The 26,994-nt window shown below is 39.5% G+C and overlaps 2 pseudogenes; one reads left to right on the top strand and one right to left on the bottom strand.

Moving 5' to 3' along the window:
- The first annotated feature begins 7,645 nt into the window (after positions 1-7,645).
- Positions 7,646-14,754, top strand: LOC125101625 (trace amine-associated receptor 6-like; annotated as a pseudogene).
- A 2,798-nt stretch (positions 14,755-17,552) lies between these two features.
- LOC125101624 (trace amine-associated receptor 6-like) lies at positions 17,553-26,893 on the bottom strand (annotated as a pseudogene).
- Positions 26,894-26,994: the final 101 nt, after the last annotated feature.

Below are 26,994 nucleotides of genomic sequence, written 5' to 3'. Positions count from 1 at the left end.
AGGAGAATGTGGCCCAGCCTCTCTGCATCCAAGTCCTTGGGAGCGATTTGGAACACAAGTTTTTTATACCAATTTCTACCAAAGGAAAATAGGAGCATCATAAAGAAAAGGGTTAAGTTCTTTGGGGAGATGGGGACATTGGAGGAAGTAATTGATCTGCTATGATGTAACATTTTAAGATTTTATTTATTTATTTGAGAGAGAGAGAACATGTGTGGAGAGAGGAGCAGCAGCAGGAAAGGGAGAAGCAGACTCCCCACAGAGCAGGGAGACTGGCACGGGACTTGATTCCTGCACCCTGAGATCATGACCTGAGCTGAAGGCAGACGCTTCTTCTTCTTTTTTTTTTTTTTTTTTTAAGATTTTATGTATTTATTTGACAGAGAGAGAGAGAGGAGACACAAGTAGGGAGAGTAGAAGTGGGAGAAGCAGGCTCCCAGCTGAGCAGAGCACCTGATGCAGGAATCGATCCCAGGACCCTGGGATCATGACCTGAGCAGAAGGCAGACACTTAACCCACTGAGCCACCCAGGCACCCTCTATACTTCTTCATTGTGGAAATAGTATTTTGCTGTACAAGGTTTTTTCCCCCTGAGGCTGAACGGAGGGTTATTCAGATATACCCTATCTTAACTACTAAGGCAGGATTGACCTACATACCATGCACAATCACAATCTTGTTTTATACTATGACTTCATTTGATCCCTTTGCATCTTTTCGCCTCACAAATCACTCCATCTCACGTAAACATCATTGAGGTTGGAAATTTCATCTTCTTTTTTCTACAGTTGTCATTCGTTCATTATTATGAATAACAATATGATTATGTTTGCCAATTTTATGCACCTTTAATAGCTCATGTATTTAACAGTACCTTGTAAAGTTTCTCTTTGTTTTTCCATGTGCAAAGATTAAAACAATAGAGATCATACAAACATTTCTATATGTCCTGCTTTCTTAGGAAGCACTATGTTCAATCTATGACATTACTTTCTGCTTTCTAATGATCTGTTGTGCATATTTGTTCATTCAAAAAAAAAAAAAAAGCCTAATTTACTAAGGAGAATGTCCCTCTCATTCATCTTTATGTCTCCAACTGGGCCTTACACTATATTTGGAAAGAATGGATCATCAATAAATCTTTATTGAAAATATAATATGTATTCCTTTAAATATAGAAATATTTTAATGAGTTTATATGGAATGTGCATGGTCCCATTAAGAAAAAAATAGTCTTAGAGTTTCTCTTAAGCTCTGTTGGTAAGAATGGCTCTTGTCTCTTTAACAATCTTATATTAAGTGCATTTTGGGTTGTGTTTTTCTCGACTCTGATTTTTCAGTCAATTTGATTGTATCTAATTTTTATTCCAGATTCCATATGGATCTCATAGTGCTTATCATTATCAATGCTGAGGATGCACATGTGTTAATTTGGCACAGAGTGTGACCTGTCATGAAAAATAATTTTATTTGAACTGTCCCCTGAAAAGGATCTCATTCTCTAACTCTAGGGCATTGGTCGTGGAATTCAAGGGAAAGAAAAATTCCCAAACCAGAAATGTATTTTTCCATATTCCCCTTACCACCCAGAACTTAGACTGTGAAGAACTGAAAGTTACCTTTAAAATAATCTAAATTAAGCCATCCTTTATTACATGCAGGCTGCAACTTAGGTAACCTGCTCAAGGTCAGACAGCTGGCATCTCGTGAATCCCTGTAGAGAGCTGGCCGCACTCCAGCACCAGCCAGCTCTGCCCAGGGCCCAAACTGATGCTTCTCCTCTCCTCCAACCCGTGGTCCCAGCACAACCCCTCCTTTTTGAAGGTTGCCTCAACTCTCCCCCGCCTTGGACCATGGTCTGCTCCTATATATACACACACATACACATTCAAGGTTCTCTATTATCTTTTTTTTTTTTTATAAAGGTTCTCTATTATCTTTGAAGAACTCTATAGGACTCCAATTACAATCATAATATGAACTAGAATTAGAATTCTGGTTCAAGAACGAAAATCCATGAGCACTTTAAATGAATTTCTCCATTGCCTTCTAGGACAAGTACACTGAGGAGCAGTGTTTGGCCAGTATATGGACATTACTTTATTGAAGCTACTAATTCCTTGTGGTCCCTGTTTAGGAGTTATTAAGATTTTATTTTTCTACTTGTCTGAATTTGTTGCCTGTTTTTTGTTGTTGTTGTTGTTCAGTTGTCCTCTTCATACTTCCAGTTTGAAGCCTCAGACCTTTCTTCCACCCAGAAGAAACTTCTCCTACAATGGCTTTTACGATTTCCTTCCATTCACTCTTCAAGATTGCTCTTCCTGGGACTTAGAATTTCTCCCAGGCTCTGTTGGAAAGAACAGCCCTTACTCCTCAGGCAGCATTTTACTCTGTGTATTTTGGGGTTGTTTTTCAATCAATTTGATCCCATCTGATTTTCATCTTTCAAAAATGTTTTTTGGGATATTTCACTGGGACTTTAGGATTGAGGTACAGTGCTCAACTATCTTGGTAGGGCTGATCTTCTCTGATGGCATGTGCCAGCTCAACCATCCCAATTGTAAAAACACTGAAATGTTTTATACTGGTTGGTAAATATCTATTTCCCTGAAGCCCCACAATCCCCTGTTTACTTTCCCTAGAAACTCCTCCCCAGACTCCAAAGTCTCCTCATGATGCAGCTGCTAAAAGATCAATACAAGGCAAAGGAGGACATCTCCAGGGCTGGCTCTGCCTCTCAGAATAGCATGCATTCTGACCCATCATGGCCTCCGTCCTGCTATTTCTAGTGTTTTGAAAGATCAACCCTGAGTATTGAGCTAGAAATCAAGTGGTCACATTCTGAAGCAAATTTTACCAATGATAAATTTATTTCATTCATAAAAGCTTAAATAGGGGAAATTGAAGAATGTATTCAGAATTGCTGAATGATTGTTTAATTATCATTTGCTTTCTAAGAAATGAATGAAATCTCTCAAAATGTATGGTAGAGCAATGGGAAGTAGTCTTCAAATTATTCAGAAAAAGCATGAAGGAATGGAACTATAGTCATCAGATTCATCCTTTCAGTTGGTCTATTTGGAAGCCGGGCTCATGGAATACATCACTAGATTTGAAACAGTCTGAGCTTGGTGCACCACAAACTTAAAATGGCTTTACAATTTTATCTACTACAGTAGGAAAATGCTCAACTGACTCTCCCTTCCCCATCTTTTAATAACACTCTAAGCAGATCTTATTGCTTTCCATTCAAATTTCCAATATTTATAAGCCCATAATGAATTCTTCCTAATTCATATTAAAGCTTTGCAATCACACCCAATTCAGCACTCTTGTCTTTCTGTGGTGTCCAGGCCCAAGCCCCCGGGCCCTAGAGCGGGGAGGAGTAGAAATATGCTCTTCACTATTTCTTCCATTCTCCTTTCCTGCCTACGGGGTCCAGCCGGCCTCCAGAGTGGAGCAGCAAAGGAATAAGGAGAATATTACTAATAGGACAAAATTGTCCTCAGATTTGGTAGTGTCAGAGTCTTGATGGACAATGCCCTGAAGGCACCAGGTACCCTAGTGGAGGCTCTGTGATGAGGTACATGCATGACTCCTTTTGTGGGGGAGCCTCCCCACTGTCTGGTCCCCTGATAGAGGTGAGCCATTCTAGTTGACCTTCCAACTCTTCCTTAGAGTCTGTCCATGAAGGGAAACCTTATAGACCTTTGTTCTGGGGTTCCTTCATCTGGGGAACCTCTCCATTGAAGAAGGTGCTGGCAAGATGCTTCAAACTGATTCCCTGTTTAGATCTGTTTATTCAGGAGTCCTGCTGACCTTCCCTGTCTCCATCATGAGCAAAAGAAAGCAGAGTTGGAGTAAGATGGCTGGGAAGAGAAACAGACCAGAGTGAAGAGAAGCCTGTCCCATCACCTATTCAGGAGACACCAACACATTAGTTCTGTGTGGCCTAGAGGACTTGTGGAAGCCAGTCAGGTATGGCCTCTCCTGTGGGTCTCCCATTTCAAGGCACACTGAGAGTTGGGGACACATCCACTGGAGGAGGATGTTGGGAAAAGTCCACTGGGCACTGACCACAAGACCAGGGAACTGGGGATGGGAATGTCTCCTGCAGGGATGCCCAAAGGACCCACATACGCACTGCAGGAGAGAGACAGTATTTGATGGCAACACAGGGGTCATCAAAGGGTTAAGCAAAGGTTATGAGGAGACTAAATTCAGTAGAAAACTATTGCGCTCCTTTCTTCTGTTCTCTACTGCTCCCTAGGGCATAGAGCAGAAAAGGAAGATGGGATAAAGAATGAAAAATCAGATATGCCCCATCTCTAAATACAAGATTTTTAAGTCCAGACTTGGTTAGCACTAGAAATAATGAGGTCAGGGATACTCAGTTAGATGTAGCTTGTAGTTTTAAACATGAGTTTAAAAACAGAATTATTTAATTTTTAACACTGAATTCAATAAAATTGAACTTTTAACACTCAAGAGTGATTGTATAGATATGTCTCAGATCTAATGGAAGAATGAAGAAGGAAGATTTGCTGGAGCACATTTAGAGGCTGTGATTGGGGAAAAATTAATTTCATGTTGTTTCTCACCCCAAAGTTTTCCATAAGCAGTTAATGCACATTTCTAAGAGATACTTGTTAAATACAAATTAATTAGGCAGTGAATCAAAATGAGAACTGATTCAGTTATAAGTAACTTCATGCATTGCTTGGACTGTCAGTTACATATATTGATTGTATTATCAATGCCAACTGCTGTTCATTTACAGTTTAATACTCTGATTTGTGTTTGGTTAGCTTTAGCCTCTAATTGAAGAGACAAGAGAACAAAACACTTCTCCCTTTCCTCTCATTAACAAATGTCTGAGTTTGGGCACTGGAAGGACACAGGGATCATTAACACATCTTTTTCCCTGATAATGAGAAATGTCTCACACTTTGAGTCACTGGAGAGATGGTTTACTTAATGAACTTTTATTTTTAGGAATGTCTGAGAAGTTCAAAACTTGCAAACTGATTGTCAAGTGCAGATAAGAGACTGAAAACTTTTGGATGATGCAAGACAATCAAAAGTTTGCCTCCAAGTCCTGCCCTTGGTGCTAGAAAACATAACTCCTGAAAAACATGATTGCTGCTTAACCATGATCTTTATCTGATGCAAATACCTTTACTCAAGATATCCTTATGAGCAAGATAGGAAGACTTATACATGTGCAAGAATTCTGGAGGCTTTAGGAAGAGTGTCCCGTTTACATGGCATCTCAGCTCCGGGCTAGTTGTTTTTTTCTAGACTAACCCCAAATATGAATGTATAAAATAACCTAGATTCTGCTAATAGCATTCAAAGATCCAGCAAAAAAAAAAAAAAAAAAAGAAAAGAAAAGAAAAATTGCAAAATAACAAAATAATTCTTTTTCTTAGTAGACATTTCATATTGCTTTCTCTAGAAGGTTGATTCCTTGGGCATGTGTTTCCATTGGATCATGTTAGGTTTATTATCAGTCATTATTAGTTCACTTCTCTGATAAGCTTAGAGTTGACCAGATGCTGCCCAGGTTTGTTTTGAGGGTATAATAAAAGTCTTACTTGCTGAAAATACCACCTTTGCTATTAAAAATACTAATGGATCAAGATAATGGTTTCTAGAAGTTTGGATCAGAAATCATAAAATTAGCTTAAAAATTGGGGGAACTAAACAATTTTTTTCCTTTAAGATTTTATTTATTTATTTGACAGACAGAGATCACAAGTAGGCAGAGAGGCAGGCAGGGCTGGGTGGGGGCAGACTCCCAGCTGAGTAGAGACCCTGTTGTAGGGCTCAATCCCAGGACCCTGAGATCATGACCTGAGCTGAAGGCAGATGCTTAACTCACTGAGTCACCCAGGCGCCCCAGAACTAAACAATTTAATGGATAAATTTTAACTCCGCCAACCAAGGACATGATTAAAAAAGCAGCAACAGCACCAGGGACAACCTTTAGGTACTTTGCCATAATTTCATATGAGTGTGTTTTAATATCAAAAGTTGAAGAAGAATATAATCTAACAATAAAAGGACAGTCCTGTAAATTGAATAAACTTTCCATCATGAGACATGTGTCCCACTTTTCTTATTTTTCTCATTTTTTTCTGACCAGTGAGAGGTTTGCCACAATCTAGTGCCAGACAGTCAGACTGTCTCCAAACAAGATAATACCAAAATGCATAAATATTGAGAAATAACATTAGACACATGTTTCCTTCTGTGTGGATTCCCCGTACCTTTTAAAACCTGGCCTTTACCTGGTGACTGAGCAGAGAATGAGGCAGGCATCTTCCTTATTCTCCCCCGTGATATGATAGCATTCTCCCTCCACCCTCCTTAAAACCCTAAGGCTATGGATTGCATAAGCCCTGCCCTCCTCAGTACTGCTAAACACAGACTCCAGGGGTCTCCTCCCTTCTTTCATGTGAATTTTACTCCCCAGCACTCCGTCACACTCGCCAGGACTACTCTCCAGATACACCGTACATAAAACATAAACACTTGCTCTATTAAATGCTTTAGAAGTATTCATTCCTACCATCATCAGAGTAACTCCATGAAGAAGGTAATATTAGTATCCCCATTTCACAGCAGAGAATACTGAGGCTTCAGGCGGCTGAGAAGTTCAGGAGAGTTGGATTCAAGCTGAGGCAGACTGGACCCAGAGTCCATGCCCTGGACCATGAGCCGAGCTACCTCCCGGGTCCTGGGAATCCTCTCCACCCCAACTCAGTCTCTCACTCATGGGGTTTTAGCCTAGAACTTGTCATCTATAGGGCCAGTCTCTTATCTGAAGCCCTTGGGAATCAGATTTTTTTAATTTGAAAAGGCAGATCCATTATAAATTTGGAATAGACATGTGAAGCACTTGTGATCAACACAATCCTTCTCTGCACCAAAGCATGAATATTCAGACAGAGTGGTAAGAAATAGACATGAAATGATGACCTCATGTCAGTGTTTGTCATGAGATTAATTAGACGCAAACCTCCAGGGTTCTAGTTTTTGGAACGCCAGAATCTGGACTTGTACTAAAATCTTGATATATCTGATCACTGACTCCTGCCTTTCAGGGTCACTTGTTCTAGAAAACCAACTGCAAGTAGTTTCTCACTTCTCACACGCTGGGATTCTTCACTGTCCTCCTCACCCAGCTTAAATGCCAGCACCGATGATTCTAATCACTTCTTAGACGTGAAGTTGAAGTTGGAAGAAAAATCATGCACTTGTTCTTATTATTTTTGTTAATGGTTACTCTACCCATCTATCTGTCATTTTTTATTATTGGTTATTATATGCTACTGAGTTCTAACCATAAATTAGTTCTTTTCCTTCCTTATCTTTACCTACAGCTCCATATGGTAGGTAATATTGCTTCCATATTTAGAGAGGAGTGATCTGAAGCTGGGAGAGGTTAGGTAAGTTTTCCAAGATCAATGGCCAAGATTTGTTCTCCGAGATTTCTGTTTCACAGCCCTGTGCAATGATTCTCTAGGACTCTGCTTTTCTGTCATAGAAAATAGGCTCTCTTTGGCTTATGCCCAACACATTCACTGTCGTTGCTATCTCTTTTCAAGAAATGACATGAAGAACAGAAATAAAACCCAAATGGCCCTTAGAAGAATAACAAAAGATCTCATCAAAGTAATAGTGAAATTGATAATTCAAGCTCTCCACAGTGCTGGCCTCCCTACTGGTCTCATTTCAAGCAGCTGTACTCCCCAACTAATTTTCTCATCACCTGTCTGGCCTCAGTGGGCCTTTTGGTGGGTGTACCTGGGCACTCAGCAGTACAATAAGGAGAGTGAAAAGAGCGTTAGGTATGGAATCAGGCCTGAACTTCTCTCTCATCGCTATGACTGAAACTCCCTGTCTTTTGTCTAGCCTCAAAATAAGCTGGATGTGGGAGAGGCTGTAGGAACAGGGAGTCCATAGGAAATCTCTGTACCTCTCTGTCAATGTTTCTGTATACCCAAAACTTCTCTAAGAAATAAAGTCTATTTTTCTTAAATGGGTTTAATCACACCTAATGTATAAGGTTAGTGCCTGTTAGATGTCTGAGAATAATAGTTCTCGTTCCTTGCAATTTTCTTTCAAAGAAAATCAGGTTTTTTGAAAAGTTATGTTGATTTTTCTTTCTTCAGCCCTTTGCCCCAATTTCTTCTTTGTCAACCATTTTGTCACTGAATGGAAGAGTGTTTTAGTTTCCTTGGACTGCCATCACAAATTCCCACAAAACTGTCGGTTTTATTTTCTGACAGAAATGTATTCTCTCACAATCCTGGATGCCAGAAATCTGAAATCAAAGTGTTGACATGACTATGCTCCCTCCCAAAACTCCAGGATAGAGTCTTTCTCTGCCTTTTCCAGCCTCTGGTGACTCTGGGTGTTCCTGGCTTGTGACAGCATACTCAAATCTCTGCCTCAATCTTCACATGATCTTCTCTTCTTTCTCTGTTTCTCCTCTGGTGTCTGTTTTATTTTATTTATTTGAGAAAGAGAGAGAGAGGGTGAGAATGGAAATGTCAGAGGGAGAAGCAGACTCCCAGCTGAGCAGAGAGCCCGATGCAGGACTCGATTCTGGGACTCCAGGATCATGACCTGAGTTGAAGGCAGTTGCTTAACCAACTGAGCCACCCAGGCACCCCTCTCCTCTGGTGTCTCATATAAGACCCTGGTCTTGGGGGCGCCTGGGTGGCTTAGTGGTTAAATCCTCTGTCTTCGGCTCAGGTCATGATCTCAGGGTCCTGGGATCCAGTCCCGCATCATGCTCTCTGCTCAACAGGGAGCCTGCCTCCTCCTCCTGTCTCTCTCTGCCTGCCTCTCTGCCTACTTGTGATCTGTCTGTCAAAAAAAAAAAAACAAAACAAAAAAAAAAAACTTAAAAAAAAAAGACCCTGGTCTTGGATTTAGGGCTCATTCAGGTAATGAGAACATCACAGGATGAACTCGTCTTAGCTAAGTCTGTAAGGACTCTTTCCAAATAAGGTCTGGTTCTGGAGGCTAGAATGAGGACATAGCTTTTTGTGTGTATATGTGTGGGGCTGGAGGGTTACAATTCAACATATTACAGAAGGGAATGAGAGCTCTTTTGTTGTGAGGTTCTCACAGATAAGCAGCTGGGCCGTGATGGTTGAGGGCCTGGATGATCAGTTTTCAGGCAGAGAAATTTTATCTACATCCTGAATGACTGATTAACACTAACTGATGTCATAAAAACCTTATTTATTAACTGTCACATTTATTCAATAATTTATAGCATTAGGATATCCTGCAATTTTATATAATCTAATTCAGTAATTTGATTAAAGAGTATCTTCTACACAAAAGACCAAAATATAGAAAAACTTTCAGTTTAAGTGGATATAGAATAAATGGAAGTAGCTTTCTTTAACACCAAGAGTATTGTTAAAAATAATTTATGGGGATGCCTGGGTGGCACAGTCATTCAAGCATCTGCCTTCTTCCTTCTGCTCTCCCTGCTTGTGCGCTCACTCTCTTATAAAGGAAGAAAGGAAGAAAGAAAGAAAGGAAGAAAGAAAGAAAAAAAATTATTTTGTTTTGAAATATAGTTGTTTCTAGTTTATGAATTTATATGCCTTGAACCAGAATAAATTTAAAGCAACTTACAGAGAAATGTAAAATTCAAGCAAACAGTGTACACTAAAATTGTAAGCAATAGAAGAAAGAAGCACAGAAATCGGGGGGGGGGGGTGATCAATGGAGGCATAAATGGACCTAAAATATATACATCAATCACAAATACACACACACACACACACACACACACACATGCTTGCTAATGGGAGCAAGAAATTTGGCCACTCATTTTTAACAGCCAACACAAAAAGAAAAGTGTCTTTAAATTCACTGATTACAGTGGCACCTGGGTGGCTCAGTGGATTAAGCCTCTGCCTTTGGCTCAGGTCATGATCTCAGGGTCCTGGGATCAAGCCCCACATTGGGCTATCTGCACAGTAGGGAGACTGCTTCCCCCTCTCTCTCTGTCTGCCTCTCTACCTGCTTGCATTTATTTATTGTCAAATAAATAAATAAAATCTTTTTTAAAAATTCACTGATTACAGTCTCAATAAAGAAAGCACAAACCCTTTGTTAGTTTAGGTTTCCAAACTAAGATTGCAGGGGATCTTGTCCCAGAAATTTTGATAAAGGGGACACTTTGACTTCTATGAAAACCAACAGATATCTGTTGACTTTTCTACTCAAAGACAGTTGACCTTTGAACAACATGGGGGTTTGGGATGCCAACCATTTGCACAGTTGAAAACTCATGTATAACTTTTGATCTCCAAAACTTAAGTACTTATAGCCTACTGTTGACTGGAAGCCCCACCAATAACATAAAGTTGATTAAAACATGTTTTGTATATGTATTATATAGTATGTTCTTATAATAACGGAAGTTAGAAAAAAGAAAATGTTATTAAGAAAACACTAAGAAAAAGGAAAATACATTTATATTACTGTACTGTAAAAATTTGCATATAAATAGACCTGTATAGTTCAAACTTAGGTTGTTCAAGCGTCAACTATAGTTGACCATTTGCTGATAATCTACTCTAGGCATATTTGTATATTATTCATTGACAGTAAATCCAGAGAATATAAACAACTTGCCCAAGGTCACAGATCCTGGGTGTCATATCCAAGATTTAGGATTCTTAGACCATGATATTCATTGTTCCTTCGCATTCCTCCATTGGGATTAGCCTTTGAAACAAGGTACTATTTTCAATTTCCTTTCTATTCCTTTCTACCTGCCTCTTTTCTATGGAATATTTTGCTACATTGTGTTCATTTTTTGGTTGAGTCTGAGCAGTGGAATCCCTAGCTGTGCAAACAAATTCTGCTTTGTTGTCCTCTTTTCTCTACCTCTAATTAATTAAACTCTTTGCAATTAATATATGAAATCCTCAGTCTGATAGTTTGTAATGCAATTGTTTAGAAGGCTTATTTTTTCCCAAAGATAAATTCTAATTACTTGAATCAATTTGGGATGTTCTTTAGTCCCTTGAGTATATTTTAGAGATTGTTGGGTCCACCTAATAGAACTGGAGGGGTGGGGTTGGGCACCTAGTTTAAGATCTTCCTCTGTTGGGACACCTGGGTGGCTCAGTGGGTTAAGCTGCTGCCTTCGGCTTGGGTCATGATCCCAGGGTCCTGGGATCAAGTCCCGCCTCGGGCTCCTTGCTCAGCAGGGAGCCTGCCTCTCTCTCCACCTCTGCCTGCTTGTGTGCTTTCTCTCTCTCTCTTTAAAAAAAAAAAAAAAAAAAAAAAAAGATCTTCCTCTGTTATGCCTTTGGAAGCATTTTCTAAACTTATCTTTATATATTGGGTCCTGAAAGTTGTAGGGGACACATGAAAAGGGGGAAGAATATAAATCCTAACTGAATATCCTAAGAATTAGCTAAGATAGAATAATTGGAAATTAGAGCTGGTAGAAAAATGGAAGATGTCTAGATCTTTGTTTTAAAAGCTAATTTATAGAGAAGTAGATTGTGTCCAAGTTCTTTGCAGAACAAACTCCAGGTCTCCCACCCATTCCTGTTTCCAGACCACAGCAAGCTTTCATCGCTCTTTCTCTCTCTCTCTCTCTTTCTTCTCTCTGCCTTTGTTTTTTGGGCATAATATTTCTCTCTCATTAAGTCACCCTCAGACTACTTAAGTCTAAAAATCCCAGCTATTGTTCCACCCCATTCTCACTTTCTTTTTCCTCGTATATATCATATTAAAATTCTACAAATATTTGAAGCGTTTTTGTCTTACCCTGTTTGAAGGAACACCTTTGTTTACACCTGCCTGCCTAGATGCTCTCTGCATCATAAGTCACTGTCTTTTATTTTTTTAATATTTTTCATTTGTATTCATGTACCTACTTGTTTACTTGCTTAAGGTTTGTTTCCCTCTCAAGACTGCAAATTTCCTGATGATAGGGATCTTGTGTACCCAGGTTTTTTGTTCATTTCTTTGTACCCAGCTCTGGCACTCAATAAATACATATTGAATGGATTAATTAATTAATTAATTAACCTCAGAGTAATAGAGGGAGATATAAAGTTATTTCTTTATCCTAGGTGGCGAGTATCATGTGATACTTTTTCCCCCCTCAAGAAAATTGGTTCACAATGGGTAGGTCATTGAGCATTTCTCCTCCAGAAGACATTTGTCAATGTCTGGAGGCATTTTTGGTTTACACAGTTGGGGAAATTTTACTGACGTCTACCAGCATCTAGTAGCAGGGAAGCTGTTAAACACCCTTCAAGGCAGACAACAGATCCCCACATCGGGGTTATCTGATCTCAAATGTCAGCAGTGCTGAAGCTGAGAATGTCTGGCCTAGACTTTTGTCTATGTAAGAAGTTATTATTATTTAACAAAACCAGATTCTCAGAAAATATTAGAAATAATATTGAAAAGAATCCAATTTTTTTATGAGAAATCAGATGGCAGGATGGATTAATGATAATACCTATGGCACTTTAAAACTTGAAGCACAAATTCACCCATACGTCCAAGGTCACAGCCCTGCAGTGGCAAGAGTTTGAACCTTGCTGTTCCTTGCTCTGCAACGTTCAACATTCCAGGGCTGGGAAATGACTCAGGAATCGTGTTCCCATTTTCCAGCTTTCTGTTCATTATTCCTTATCTGAATTCTTTTAGCACTGCAAACAGAAATTCTATCAGCTAGACCCACAAGCGTGTGTAGTCAGGGGGTTCATAGCCCATTTCTTATGTGGACAGAGAGGCATCCCTGATCTCCTTCCAGAGCTAATGGCTGAGAGGAGAACTGATCTCCTTCCTACCAGCACTGACAGTCATACCACTTCAGAAATGCTAGTGTCCAAAATAGCATGTTGTCTTTTAGTGCCTGTTCACCAATCTCAATGTATTTCACCAATCTCAAACCACCCTTAATGCATGTTCCCATTTCTGTTTGCTGGTAGCCAGTGCAGATGCAAAAATGACACCTAACAAGAGAGGGAAAAGCCAAGTATTAACTTTCACTGTTTACGCCCTATTGAACTTGTGTACAAAAATCCAGTGAGGTGCTTTCACCAGGACTGAGAAGAGGGGAAACACTCAAGTCTAAGAAAAAAGAAATATTTGACCCAAGAAACATAATGGCTAAGCGAATTTAATGTAAAGGATTGTTTTGTAAAATACTTTTTCCTAATAATCACTGTTGAAAATAATATTCCAAGTTCACACCTTGCACTACAGGATTCCATGCAGGGATTCTTCCATTAATGGCATTTATTTATGTCTTAGTCAGTAATACAGGTCAGACAACATAGAGATAAAGGAGAGGTGATCCCTAAACCCCACAGTTATATCCCATATCCGAGGCTGTTGTGAAGAGGAACACAAGAGGTAAAAATAAAAACATTTATTTATGACTAAAACAGAATTTTGTCAAATTTTAAAGGAACCACGCATTGGTTATTTGAAATTAACCCCCAGTAATCTTATACGATATAATTTTTGTTCAAGTTTATTTTGTTATAGAACACATTTGAGATTTGTAATAATAAATGGAAAACTGAAAAACATTAGTAATATATTTGATCATTTCTTTAGGCATCCTAGTGTGTTTATGTTTTTCTCCTTAGGAGTATTAAAAAGTAGAATCCTACATTGTTTGTGAAAATCAAGAAGGACAGAAATCTCTACATGCACCGTGAATGCCGACTCATCTCCCCCTGCAGTCCAGCAGCTCCGCAACCAGAACATGACCCCATCCTGCCTGAAAGCTTCCTGCTCGCCTGGATCCCGGCTGGTGCTCTACACACTGTTAGGCTCTGGGCTGTGCTGGTTGTGTTTGGAAACCTCCTGGTGCTGATTTACATCCTGCATTTCAAACCAAGGTTCTCCTCGCCTCTCTGGCTGGTGCTGACTTCCGGGTGGGGGTGACCGTCACACCCTTCAGCACCATCAGGTCCGTGCAGAGCTGCTGGTGCTTTGGGCCAAGTTTCTGTCCCTTCCACACGTGCTGCGATGTGATACTTGGTTACTCTTCTATCTTCCACTTGTGCTTCCTCTCCATGGACAGGTGCATTGTTGTTACTGACCCTCTGGTCTATCCTAGCACGTTCATGGTGTCTGGGTCAGGGATGTGCGTCCCGGTCTCCTGGCCCTGCCCCTTGTCTACAGCGGGGCTGTGTTCTACACAGATGTCTGTGATGATGGGCTGGAGGAACTCTCTAGTGCCCTCAACTGTGTAGGAGGGTGTCAGAGAGTTGTAAGCCAAAACTGGGTGTTGATAGACTTTCTAGCTTTCTTTATACCTACCCTTATTATGGTAATTCTCTCTAGCTATCTTTTTCTTGTGGCTAGACGACAGGCTTAAAAAGATTGAACATACTGGAGGCAAGACAGAATCATCCACAGACGGTTACAAATCCCAAGTGGACAAGAGAGAGTAAGTCACTAAAACCCTGGGTATCATGGTGATAGCATTTATGATTTCATGGGTACCATATAGTACTGACTCATTAATTGATGCCTATATGGGCTTCATGACCCCTGCCTGTATTTATGAGATTTGCTGTTGGTGTGCTTATTATCATTCAGCCACGAACCCTTTGATTTATGCTTTATTTTACCCATGGTTCAGGAAAGCCACCAAAGTTATTGTGAGTGGTTGGGTTTTCAAGGACAGTTCAGCCACCGTAAATGTGTTGTCCGAACAAATGTAAGCAGTTGGACTGAAGAAGTTAAAGAAATCTTTACAATTTCCAAATGAAAAATCAAATAGGACTATTCATGAGGAGAAAACAAATTACTCTTCAAATTTAAAAGGGTAGATCATCGTGTTTCCCATCATGTTAAGATGTGCGCTTCTGGGGCGCCTGGATGGCTCAGTGGGTTAAGCCTCTGCCTTCAGCTCAGGTCATGATTTCAGGATCCTGGGATCAAGCCCCGTATCGGGCTCTCTGCTCAGCAGGGTGCCTGCTTCCCCCTCTCTCTCTGCCTGCCTCTCTGCCTACTTGTGATCTCTGTCTATGTCAAATAAATAAATAAAATATTTAAAAAAAAAAAAAAGATGTGCGCTTCCTTGTCATTTTTCCAAAAGTGTGCAATTTCCTAATAAATGTTAAATTCAGAGCTAACACTGATGAATATTGGCCAGGTAAAGATAACTTCTAGGTGCCAAAGTCATCATATTGTATTTGAGAATAATCCTATCAGTTGACTAAAGAAATAAAAAATCCAGGAAGCATCCTAATTCCTAATTTTGTTGTGGTATCATTTACCTATAGTTTTTTTGAAGTCTTCAGATCATTGTCCATAATTTCCATTTAATAAGGCTTAAAATATGGAAGTTTTCCAGATACCTTAGCCCTAATATACTGTTTCTTCAGAGATCCTAAAACTGGAAAAGTTTCCTACTCTTAATCCCTTCCGTTTAAATCTAGTCCTTAATGTGTGTTTACTGCATTGGGCCTACCACTTTCAAACTTTTCTTTTAGCTCTGTCCTACACAGATCAGGTCATGGTTCTGTTCAGATCATATCTCTTCCACACGTCACACTTCACTCTGAGCCGAGAGTCACTGTCTTCTTTTTCCAGCCTCAGTGTCTGAGGACTAATAGTGAGACAGAGATGTCCCTTTGCCCTTCCCTCCCATCTCCTTCCACAGGAGAAAATAGACAAACACAACAGATTCTGCTTATATTTCCTCAAATATTCCTGACCACAAAAAAAAAATCAAACAAACAAAACTGGTAAGCAAACTAACAAGAAGCTTGCTTGTTAAAATTAGAACCAGACAAGGGAAAAGATTGGTTCTAGAAGGCTAGCTTATAGAAAACCTAGTGAAGCCTGATGGATCCACAGGATAGGAATTTGCAAGGACCCTAATTCCAATACTGCTCATCCCCGGGGGCCATTATGAAATTCTGCCTTTCTGTCTTCTGGTGCCCTGCACTGTCATGCTCTGCATCCCCTTTCGTTGACAGAATCTCAATATGGTCCATTAGATTACTTAGTCCCCTTGCCTTGGGTAACATAAGCTGCCAGTGCCCTACCTATACACCCTCGCCGGAATTGCTTCAGTTGGCTTGACTTCCAAATGTTTTTATTTATTTTTATAATATCTACTTTAACATATTTATTTCCATTCAAACATTAAAACAATAAAAATAAATTACAAAGCAAATTCCTCACACCCCACACCACATACACGCTGTCCATTACATATAAAGTTACATTTTGTGAAAGCATATAGAAATATATCCATGTATGAAGACATATATCTATTTAAACAGAACTCGATAGTGTTTTTTAAAGGGTTCAAAACATTCTCATACTCTAATTGTTATTGGGTATTTTTTATCCTTCTAATATTTGCCCACTTGCTATATGAAACACTGCCACACTTTTATTAGCATTTTTGAATTTTTTGGTACATTTGGCATTTTAGTGTATTTGTTAGTCACACTTTTTTTCCCCCATAAAATTGCCTGTTTATTTGTGTAAGGAAGTGTTAGGCTATGCCTTACCTTCTGTAAAAGGCCTTGATTTTTTAAATCCTTAACCTTTCCTTCACCATGTGTGCTGTCAATAGTTTTCCCAAATTGGCTTTCCCGCCTCCCTACATTTGATTTTGTTTTCTTTTGAAGTTTTAAAATTTAAATTATGTGCATAACTCTATAGGGGTTTTCCTTCAGGATTTCTTCATTGAAAAATTATAAAATATTTTCTTCGAGTTTTCTAACATCTGAAAGAAATAAGTTTTGATTCTGTGAATGAGATGAGACAAGATGTTTAACAACATCTTCCAAAGAGCTATATAACCTATCACTATTTCTTGAATAATCCATCCTTTAAACAAACCCATAATGCACTTTTTTAAGTCACCAACAATACACTACTTTGGATAGTGTTAATAAAGAAAAAAAAAATGACAGAAGATCTCCCTCCACAAAGGCTGGAAAGTAACACAACACACCTCATAGGAGGACAAAATCATTGCATAAAAATACAAGCACTAGTGTGGAAATTACACCATTGCCTCATAATTACTCCAGAATTATCTCCAAAGATATAAAATAGGGGTCTGGTTCTGAGCCTGAAGTGGCTGTTGTGTACGGTTCAGAGACCTCTTAGGAGCTCCAGGAAGACCAGACCCCGAGAAACAGCTGCTTAAAATGGAAGCCAGGTACACCCATCCCAAGAGGACAGGGACTATGAGACTTCCCAGGGAATACAGAACCAGGAAGCCTTTGAAGGTGACACAAAGATAAGCTTGAAAGGGAGACTTGGGGAAACTAGAAAATATAAACTTTGTGTCAACCATTGTGTAGTAAGTACATTTCTATCAAATGCTTAAAGATGTTTACCACACTAAGAAAATAAGAGCATAAAAATCATGTCTCTGAAATTGAGGAACCATTTTTCCTCCTCAGTTTTATGGATCATTACCATGTACTGTGATTCATGTCACACGCATTGAGAAATTCCCAATATATCTCCAAATTCTTCAACTTGAAATTTAGGTTTTTTTAGAAAATAAATGTATAGTTGATTAACTAGCTTTTAATACTTACCACTCATATTGAGTTTTATTGCTCTCCTAGACCAAGAGTAAATAAAGCGTAAATCAAAGTATTTACAGCAAAGTTATAATAACCAAACCAGCAAAATATCTCATCTGCTCAACATGGATGGAGGTGTTACAAAACCCCCAAAGGAACCAATGAATGAGTCAATGATACACGGTAACTACGAGATCAAAAATGCTGTGATAACCAGGGTTTTAGCAACTTTTCTCTCTTACTCACCCTGGTTTTGTATGTCCCTGAGGCTTCCGCTTGGCTACTAATGTTTTCAATCTTTATAAGCTGTTTCTAGCCACAAGAAAAATATTATTATATAGAATCATCATAACAAACGTAAGTGTGAAAAACAATAGCAAATTTATCAGAATCCAAAATTGATTTATAACAGGCCAACAACTCCCTACACAGTTGAGGGCACTAGATAGTCCCTCTAGCCCATCATCATAGACACCTGTGTAGAACTCGGCCCCGCTGTAGAAAAGGGGCGGGGTCCAGAAGACGCTGACGCACATCTCTGACCCAGACACCCTGAACTTGCTAGGATAGACCAGAGGGTCACTAATAGCAATGCACCTGTCGATGGAGAGGGAAGCACAAGTGGAAGAGAGAAGAATAACCAAATATGCTCTGTGAGGCTGTCTCAGGCTATGGGCTCAGAAAACCTATGCTGCCATTTCTGCCCTGTGGTCTTCATGCCCACTGAGTTCTATCCAGGGAAAGGAGAAAGAGCTTCGCCTGCACTTGGATCTTCTTATTAGTTTCCTCACAGAGTAACCAAATGCCACATCACAGCATGTGTGGAAGGGACAGAAACTTGGCCCAAAGTACCAGCAGCTCTGCACGGACCTGATGGTGCTGAAACATATTTAATTATCTCCACTTGAGATTTGTATTTTGATGTAGCTTCTATACCAAAACCCACATAGATGATTTCAAAAAAGAGAAAGGTAAAAATACCCTCATTCATAAACAAAGATGCAAAAACCCTAAACAAACTTTTACAAAGTAAACCCAAATATAAAAGGATGATATACCATGATTAGAGTCTATACCAAGAATGAAAGTTTGCTTTAAAGTTAGAAAATCAATTATTGTAACTCACCTTTGTAAAAGATTAAAATTTTACAATCATCTGATGAAATGAAGAAAGGCATTTGACAAATTTCAAAATTTATTCATTACTAAAAAGAAAAATTCTTAGCCAACTAAAAAAATAAGATCTCTTGTATCTAGAGAGGTCTAGACAAAAAGGGCCTATTACACAGTATATGTAGACAAAGATATATGGATAGACTATACTCAATAATGATATTTGAGAGTATTCTCTTCAAAATAAGTAAAAAGCCATAGACACTTTAGTAAAAGATTCAGGGTCCATAAGATGCCTATAGATCCGCCTGCAGTCCGATCATTTGTGTATGCATTATTTATATTTATTTGTTTATTAAGCACCTATTTGTGCAAGGTTTTCAACATACAAGAATAAACACAAAATATCTTCCTCCCTTAGGGGGAGTTTACATGTTAATATGAGAGACAGACATAAAACAACATAATAATTCACAGTGCTTAAAGCTAAAATTAACACAATTAAAAAGTGTAAAATGAGAAATGATATCAACAAATAATATAAGTAAGATGAATAAATAGAATTCACTGAGAATATAAATTTAGGGCCAGGTTTAGAAGGATGAAGGAAGGTACTAAGGTCAAGAACAGGGAAAACTTTCAGAAATTGTACACAGCTTTGTACATCCCAATAACTATTTTACATCTTTCTCAGAATTTGGGTCATAGCTCTTATCGTATGGCTTTTAATAGTCTATGATACAGAAATGCTTCCTAAAACATGGTAGAAATCCTAGGAAGACCCACAGGTATCTTCAATGAGTCACGAGGCACAGATTCCGGTGTGCAAAACGTGTTACTTTATTGTTAAGGCAACTGCTATTTTAATGGTAGCAAACAGCTTTTGAACCCCTGCACTATCTAGGTGTTTCACATGTAGGAAGTTCTTAAATAGTCACACACAGAAAATCCCATGAAGCCCATATGATCATTATTCCTATTTTACTGAAACCCTGAAAGTTAGTCACTTGCCCAGGGTTAAGGTGTAGTGAATGGTGAACTGAGGATTGGCATCCCAGAAATTTAGCTCCAGATTTTGTGTGCTGTTCTTCTGTGCTCTACAGCTATTAATGAACTTGATGTCTGGGTCATGCCCCTGACCTACAGATAATGGGAAATTCCTCTCCACCCATCTGGATTTTCTCTACCTTCCCCTCTGAGTTAACTGGGCTCTGTGAATTAGAGATCTGAACTGGGTGACCATTCACCCTCAGTGAGATGTCCTGCCTGTTCTCTGGACTTTGGTCCAGTCCTGTCACAGAGCAGTCATCTCTTGTACCTGCAGGTAAGGTTCTTTTAGCTCTTATCAGCCAATTCCAACATGCTTCTCTGAAAGTTCAGCTATACTCTGGCATCAGGGGCCATGGAATATTTGGCTGAGTTTCTAGGACCGTCATGACTCCATGGCACCCTCAGGGGCTCAAGAATCTTTTACTGTCTTTGTCCCATGCAGAGCAGTGAGCTGCTCTGTGAGGCTGTCTCAGGCTATGGGCTCAGAAAACCTATGCTGCCATCTCTGCCCTGTGGTCTTCATACCCACTGAGTTCTATCCAGGGAAAGGAGAAAGAGCTTCACCTGCACTTGGATCTTCTTATTAATTTCTGTTGCTGCGTTAACAAATCAGCACTCACTTGGTGGCTTAAAATGACAGAAATTGATTCCTGCAGAGTTCTGGAGGCCAAAAGTATGAAATCCAAAATCAAAGTGTTAGCAGGGCTTCACTCCCTCAGAAGGGTCTCAAAGAATTCATCCTAGCCTCCCCCTGCTTCTGCTGGCTGTCAGCATGCTTTGGCTTCTGGCCCCATCCCTCCAATCTCTGCCTGTGTGATCACACTGCCTTCTCCTCTGTGTGTGTCATCTCTCTGTGCCTCTTTCCTGTAAGAACGCTCGGGATGGCATTTGGGGCCCACCCGGATGATCCCAGATAATCCCACCTTTTTAAGAGTCTTAACTTAATCATCTTCAAAGACCATTGTACTTCAAATAATTTTTAATATTTATAGGTTCTAAGGTTTAGACATGGGTCTGTTTGTGGGACTTTTATTCAACCAACTGCATTGGCATATCAGTTATTAGTCCTTCCCTCAAACCAGACAGTATCCGGGGAGAAATGGGGTTCTCCTCCCTCATAGACCTTCACAGCTTCCTCACTTATTTTTGTACTCAAGTTATCTTTTTTACTCTTGTTCTGGGATGCAGGAAAGATTTTCTATTGCACTCACTTCAAATCTGTTCACTATAAGCTCTTTTTTCTTTCTAACAGGGCCAAGACTTTTGAGACTCAAGTACTGCAGAAAACAAACAAACAAACAAAAAGTCTTTTTTTTCTCCATTTTCAACTAAACCAATTAGAAGAGAATAAATATTCTAAAGAGTTTTTTCAAGTTTATCTTTTTTAGATTTTAATTTTTTATCATGTAGAAATATTAAATTGATAGTTAATTTGCCAACATTTTCCATGAGAAACTATGAAAATGTTCTCCAATATTTTCTTCTAAAACTTCATGGCTTTATATTTTACACTAAGATCTCACCTGAAAAAAAAAAAAGGTCTCTCCTGGACAATATGTATGTAAGTGCACATGTGTGTGTAGGGGAAGAGTGAGAATCAGAACATTTTTTCCCCCAAATAGATACCTAGATGTTTAAAGATGATTTGTTGAATATATCATCTTCCCCCATGAATATGTGACATCCCAATTTTGCATTATAATCAACAGTGACAGTATTAGATGATATTTATAACATGCCATGACAGGCAACTGATTATTCTCACATCATGCTGAAGAAGTGAAGGGACATACTACATGAAAGTAATTATGTTGAAGAGATAATTATTGTTGGTGAATGTATCACTTTGTTGTGGTCACTCCCACTATAAGAGAATGTCCTCTAAATATTGAAAAAGAAAGCCAAAGTTGGTAGCATCACAATTCTAGACTTCAAGCTCTATTACAAAGCTGTCATCATCAAGACAGTATGGTACTGGCACAAAAACAGACACATAGATCAGTGGAACAGAATAGAGAGCCCAGAAATAGACCCTCAACTCTATGGTCAACTAATCTTTGACAAAGCAGGGAAGAATGACCAATCGAAAAACGACAGTCTCTTCAACAAATGGTGTTGGGAAAATTGGACAGCCGCATGCAGAAAAATGAAACTGGACCATTTTCTTACACCACACACAAAAATACACTCTAAATGGATGAAAGACCTCAATGTGAGAAAGGAATCCATCAAAATCCTTGAGGAGAACACAGGCAGCAACCTCTTCGACCTCAGCCGCATCAACTTCTTCCTAGACACATCGCCAAAGGCAAGGGAAACAAGGGCAAAAATGAACTATTGGGACTTCATCAAGATCAAAAGCTTTTGCACAGCAAAGGAAACAGTCAACAAAACCAAAAGGCAACTGACAGAATGGGAGAAGATATTTGCAAATGACATACCAGATAAAGGGCTAGTATCAAAGATCTATAAAGAACTTATCAAACTCAACACCCAAAGAACAAATAATCCAATCAAGAAATGGGCAGAGAACATGAACAGACATTTCTGCAAAGAAGACGTCCAGATGGCCAACAGACACATGAAAAGTGATCCATGTCACTCGGCATTAGGGAAATACAAATCAAAACCACAATGAGATACCACCTCACACCAGTCAGAATGGCTAAAATTAACAAGTCAGAAAATGACAGATGCTGGGGGGATGCAGAGGAAGGGGAACCCTCCTACACTGTTGGTGGGAATGCAACCTGGTGCAGCCACTCTGGAAAACAGCATGGAGGTTGCTCAAAAAGTTGAAAATAGAGCTACCCTAAGATCCAGCAATCATACTACTGGGTATTTACCCTAAAGATACAAATGTAGTGATCTGAAGGGGCATGTGCACCCAAATGTTTATAGAATCAACGTCCACAATAGCCAAACTATGGAAAGAACCTAGATGTCCATCAGCAAATAAATGGATAAAGAAGAAGTGGTATATATCTACAATGGAATATTATGCAGCCATCAAAAGAAATGAAATCTTGCCATTTGTAACAACATGGATGGAACTAGAGGGTATTATGCTGAGCGAAATAAGTCAATCAGAGAAAGACAATTATATGATCTCCCTGATAAGAGGAAGTTGAGAGGTGAAGTGGGGGGTCTGAGGGGTAGGGAAGGAAAAAATGAAACAAGATGGGCTTAGGAGGGAGACAAACCATGAGACTCTTTTTTTTTTCAAGATTTTATTTATTTATTTGACAGAGATCACAAGTAGGTAGAGAGGCAGGCAGAGAGAGAGAGGAAGAAAAGCAGACTTCCTGCTGAGCAGAGAGCCTGATGCAGGGCTCGATCCCAGGTTCCTGGGATCATGACCTGAGCTGAAGGCAGAGGCTTTAACCCATTGAGCCACCCAGGTGCCCCCCCCCTTTTTTTTTCCATAAGAGACTCTTAGTCTCACAAAACAAACTGAGGGTTGCCAGGGGAAGGGGGATAGAGAGAGGGTGGTTGGGCTATGGACATTGGGAAGGGTATGTGCTATGGTGAGTGCTGTGAAGTGTGTAAGCCTGATGACTCACAGACCTGTACCCCTGGGGCTAATAATACATTATATGTTAATTTAAAAAGAGAGAGAGAGAGAATTTCCTCTAAACATTAAATCTTGATCTTGTGCCAGATCTGAATTTGACTTCTGATTCCTTTGCTTTTGGAAGAACACTGGTGAACAAGAGGAACTAAACTCCTTGCGAGAGCATGAAGCAGAGAATCTGAGAAGATTGAAGAAAATAATTCCAGCAAAAGCAGATATTAGAATGACAGCCAAGAGAACCAGAGCCTAGGGAAAGACCAAGAACAAATGACATAGTTAGAGAATAGGAAGAAGAAAATGAGCATTGAAAGTAACAGGGCAGGGGCACCTGGGTGGCTCAGTGGGTTAAAGCCTCTGCCTTTGGCTCAGGTCATCACCTTAGGGTCCTGGGATCGAGCCCCGCGTCAGGCTCTCTGCTCAGTGGGGAGCCCGCTTCCCTTCCTCTTTCTCTGCCTGCCTTTCTGCCTACTTTTGATCTCTGTCAAATAAATAAATAAAAATCTTAAAAAAAAAAAAAAGAAAGAAAGTGACAGGGCAGGGACACCAGTGTGGCTCAGTCAGTTAAGCAACCAACTCTTGATATCAGCTCAGGTCGTGACCTCAGGATCCTGGGATTGAGCCCCATCAGCAGGCTCACTGCTCCACATGGGACAGAGGGGGATCGGGGGCATCTGTTTTTTTCCCTCTTCCTCTGCCTCTTCCCCTGCTCGTACTCTCTCCCTCTCTCAAATAAATAAATTTTTTAAAAGTCTAAAGGTAACAGGGTTGTGAGCATGAAAGGTGAAAAAAACAAGAAATTCCCCCCGAAGACAGGGCAGTGGAAAAGTCACAAAGCAGAGGAGTGGGCAGAATCAGCAGTAGGAAATCGAACCTCGCTTCATCAGGGCAGTACATCTGTCTGTAGCAGATGCTTGGAGAAGCTCACTTGAAGCAATGTTTAATTAAATCTGAGGAACACCTTATTTCAAATTTGATATCCTATTTATATATCATATTTGATGTGATAATACATGGAAAACTCACAATATTTCACAATTTCCTTGATTTTAATTTAGTCTTATCCTGAAAACACATTTATGTTGATAAATTGTCCTTTAATTCTTGACCAGTTATATTGTTTTAATTCACTCCTAAACCCAGGGTAAAATAAAGCAAGAAACTGACAGCTGAGGGGTGCCTGGGTGACTCAGTCATTAAGTCTCTGCCTTCAGCTCAGGTCATGATCCCAGGGTCCTGGGATTGAGCCCCATATAGATCCCCACATTCGGCTCATTTCTCATCGGAAGCCCGCTTTTCCCTCCCACTCCCCCTGCTTGTGTTCCCTCTCAAACTGTGTCTCTCTCTGTCAAATAAATAAATAAAATTAAAAAAAAAAAAAGAAAAGAAAGAAATTTATAGCTGAATTTTTAAACCTGTATCTTGGGTAGTCATTCTTAGGAAAGACTATCAGGGAATATATGGAACAATTTAATTTCTTTCTTCTCTCCTTTGTGAAGTTCCATCACCTGTCAAGAGAAATTCCATATTTAGAATTGCATTGGAAGGGGACGCCTGGGTGGCTCAGTTGGTTGGACGACTGCCTTCGGCTCAGGTCATGATCCTGGAGTCCCGGGATCGAGTCCCGCATCGGGCTCCCAGCTCCACGGGGAGTCTGCTTCTCTCTCTGACCTTCTCCTAGCTCATGCTCTCTCTCACTGTCTCTCTCTCAAATAAATAAATAAAATCTTTTAAAAAAAAAAAAAAGAATTGCATTGGAGGTTTTGGTAGCATTTATAACAATATATTTTTCTTGCCCGTAGGATAAATTTTAAGAATCTTTAACTTACTTTTGAATTTCTGTCCTATTCATTATCTACAATTTGACAACAATGCCATTCTATGAGACATTTATTAAATAGGACTATTACACTTTCTCACTTACTTTCTTCTGTCTTCTATACTCTAAAAATAAGGAGTGTGATATCCTTTTTTAAATCTGATAGTTAATCTGATCTGCTGAATAGAGTCATTGATAGGATGAATTGGTTGTTATCAGGCTACAGTCTACTCATTATCTGTGAATTTGCCAAGCCAATCCTCCACTTATGGAAATTAACCCTCCTGTCAAAAAAAAGTTCGTAGCCCTGTCTGCCTATGCAAGTCTAATGCTTGAAGACTCCTCAAAAACCCTTTCTAAAAAAATAAAGTCTTTAACAATTTTTTAACCCTTCAGGCATGAGACCACATGTCAGTAGAAGACAATGTTTTAGAAATGCCCAATGCCAAGTAACAGCCTTGTGACAATCAGTGACAATTGGTCCTCTGCTCATAGGATTTAGCATCTCTGACACTTTTCTGGTTCTCAATAATATAATTTAAAATGTGTTGCCCATATTATCTATAAAATTACATTCCTTGAGGAGAATACTATATAGAACACATTTTTTATTGTCAGCTCTTCCTAACACAGGTACTTACATATAATTTATGTCCAATATTAGCTTGAAAACAGTAAAAAATCTCAGTGAAAACCAATGAGAAAAAAACATTTCAATCATTTTAATCAAGTGACTCTATAGACAAACCAAAAAGAAAATAAATAAGGTTTATAGACCCGTAAGCTATTACAATTTAGATTCATTGTACAAAATACTCTGGATATACATTCCAAAGAACTTTTATTGTATCAACAATGTCAAATATTCCAGACAGCAAAATGTAAAACTACAGCATCATTTCTTGATATTCTTTTTAATAGAAGTTTTGCAGTATCTGCATACACTTTTTGACCCCACAACATTCCAGGGAAGTGAAACATGCAGTATATTCAGGTGAGGAAAGTTGGTATCACAGCTAGTAATAATTGACTCTTCTATTTTTTTAGAGATTTTATTGATTGATTGATTGATTTGGAGCAAGAGAGCATAAGGTGGGGGCAAGGATCTGAAGCAGACTCCGCGCTGAACACAGAGCCCTATGCAAGGCTCAATCTCACGACCATAGGATCATGACTTGAGCAGAAACCAGCAGTCAGACCCTTAACTGACTGAGCCACACAGGCACCCCGATAATTGATTATTCTTTCATTTGCAGATACCCATTTACAAATGATCATTGTGCCAACTTTTTTGTGGCACGTTTTTTCCACTTGCAATTTTCCACTTCTGGGCAATGTCTGTAGTGAATACATGATTCCAAGGCTCAATGACTGATCACACAATATGACAGGTGGACATTCCAAGATTCTGTCCAGCCATTAAAGAGGAAATTCTTACCTGCTGTCCCAAAAGCTGTTGGAAGGTACAGCAGTATCAGAAATGCGCATCAAACAAACAGACCCTTGGGGAGTGTCCCCAATCCTTGTCTTGTGCCTGTTATGGGCTGAATGGTGTCCCCCAAATTCTTCTGTTGAAGTCCTAACTCCTAGTACTTTAGAATGTAACCATATATTGAGATAAAACCTTTTGAAAGGTAATTAAGTTAAAGTGAGTTTTTAAGGGTGATCCCCAACCCGATATGTTTGGTGGTCTTATAAGAAGAGGAGATTAGGACACAGACACACATACCCATGGCATAAGCCATGTGACGACGCAGAGAGAAGCTGGCCACCTGTAAGCTGAAGAAGGGGGTCTTCAGAAGAAACCCACCCTGCTGACACCTTGATTTTGGAATTTTAGCCTCCA

This window comes from Lutra lutra, chromosome 6 (assembly GCF_902655055.1).
Source record: "Lutra lutra chromosome 6, mLutLut1.2, whole genome shotgun sequence".
NCBI lineage: Eukaryota > Metazoa > Chordata > Mammalia > Carnivora > Mustelidae > Lutra > Lutra lutra.
This window is presented reverse-complemented; position numbering and strand designations above follow the sequence as displayed.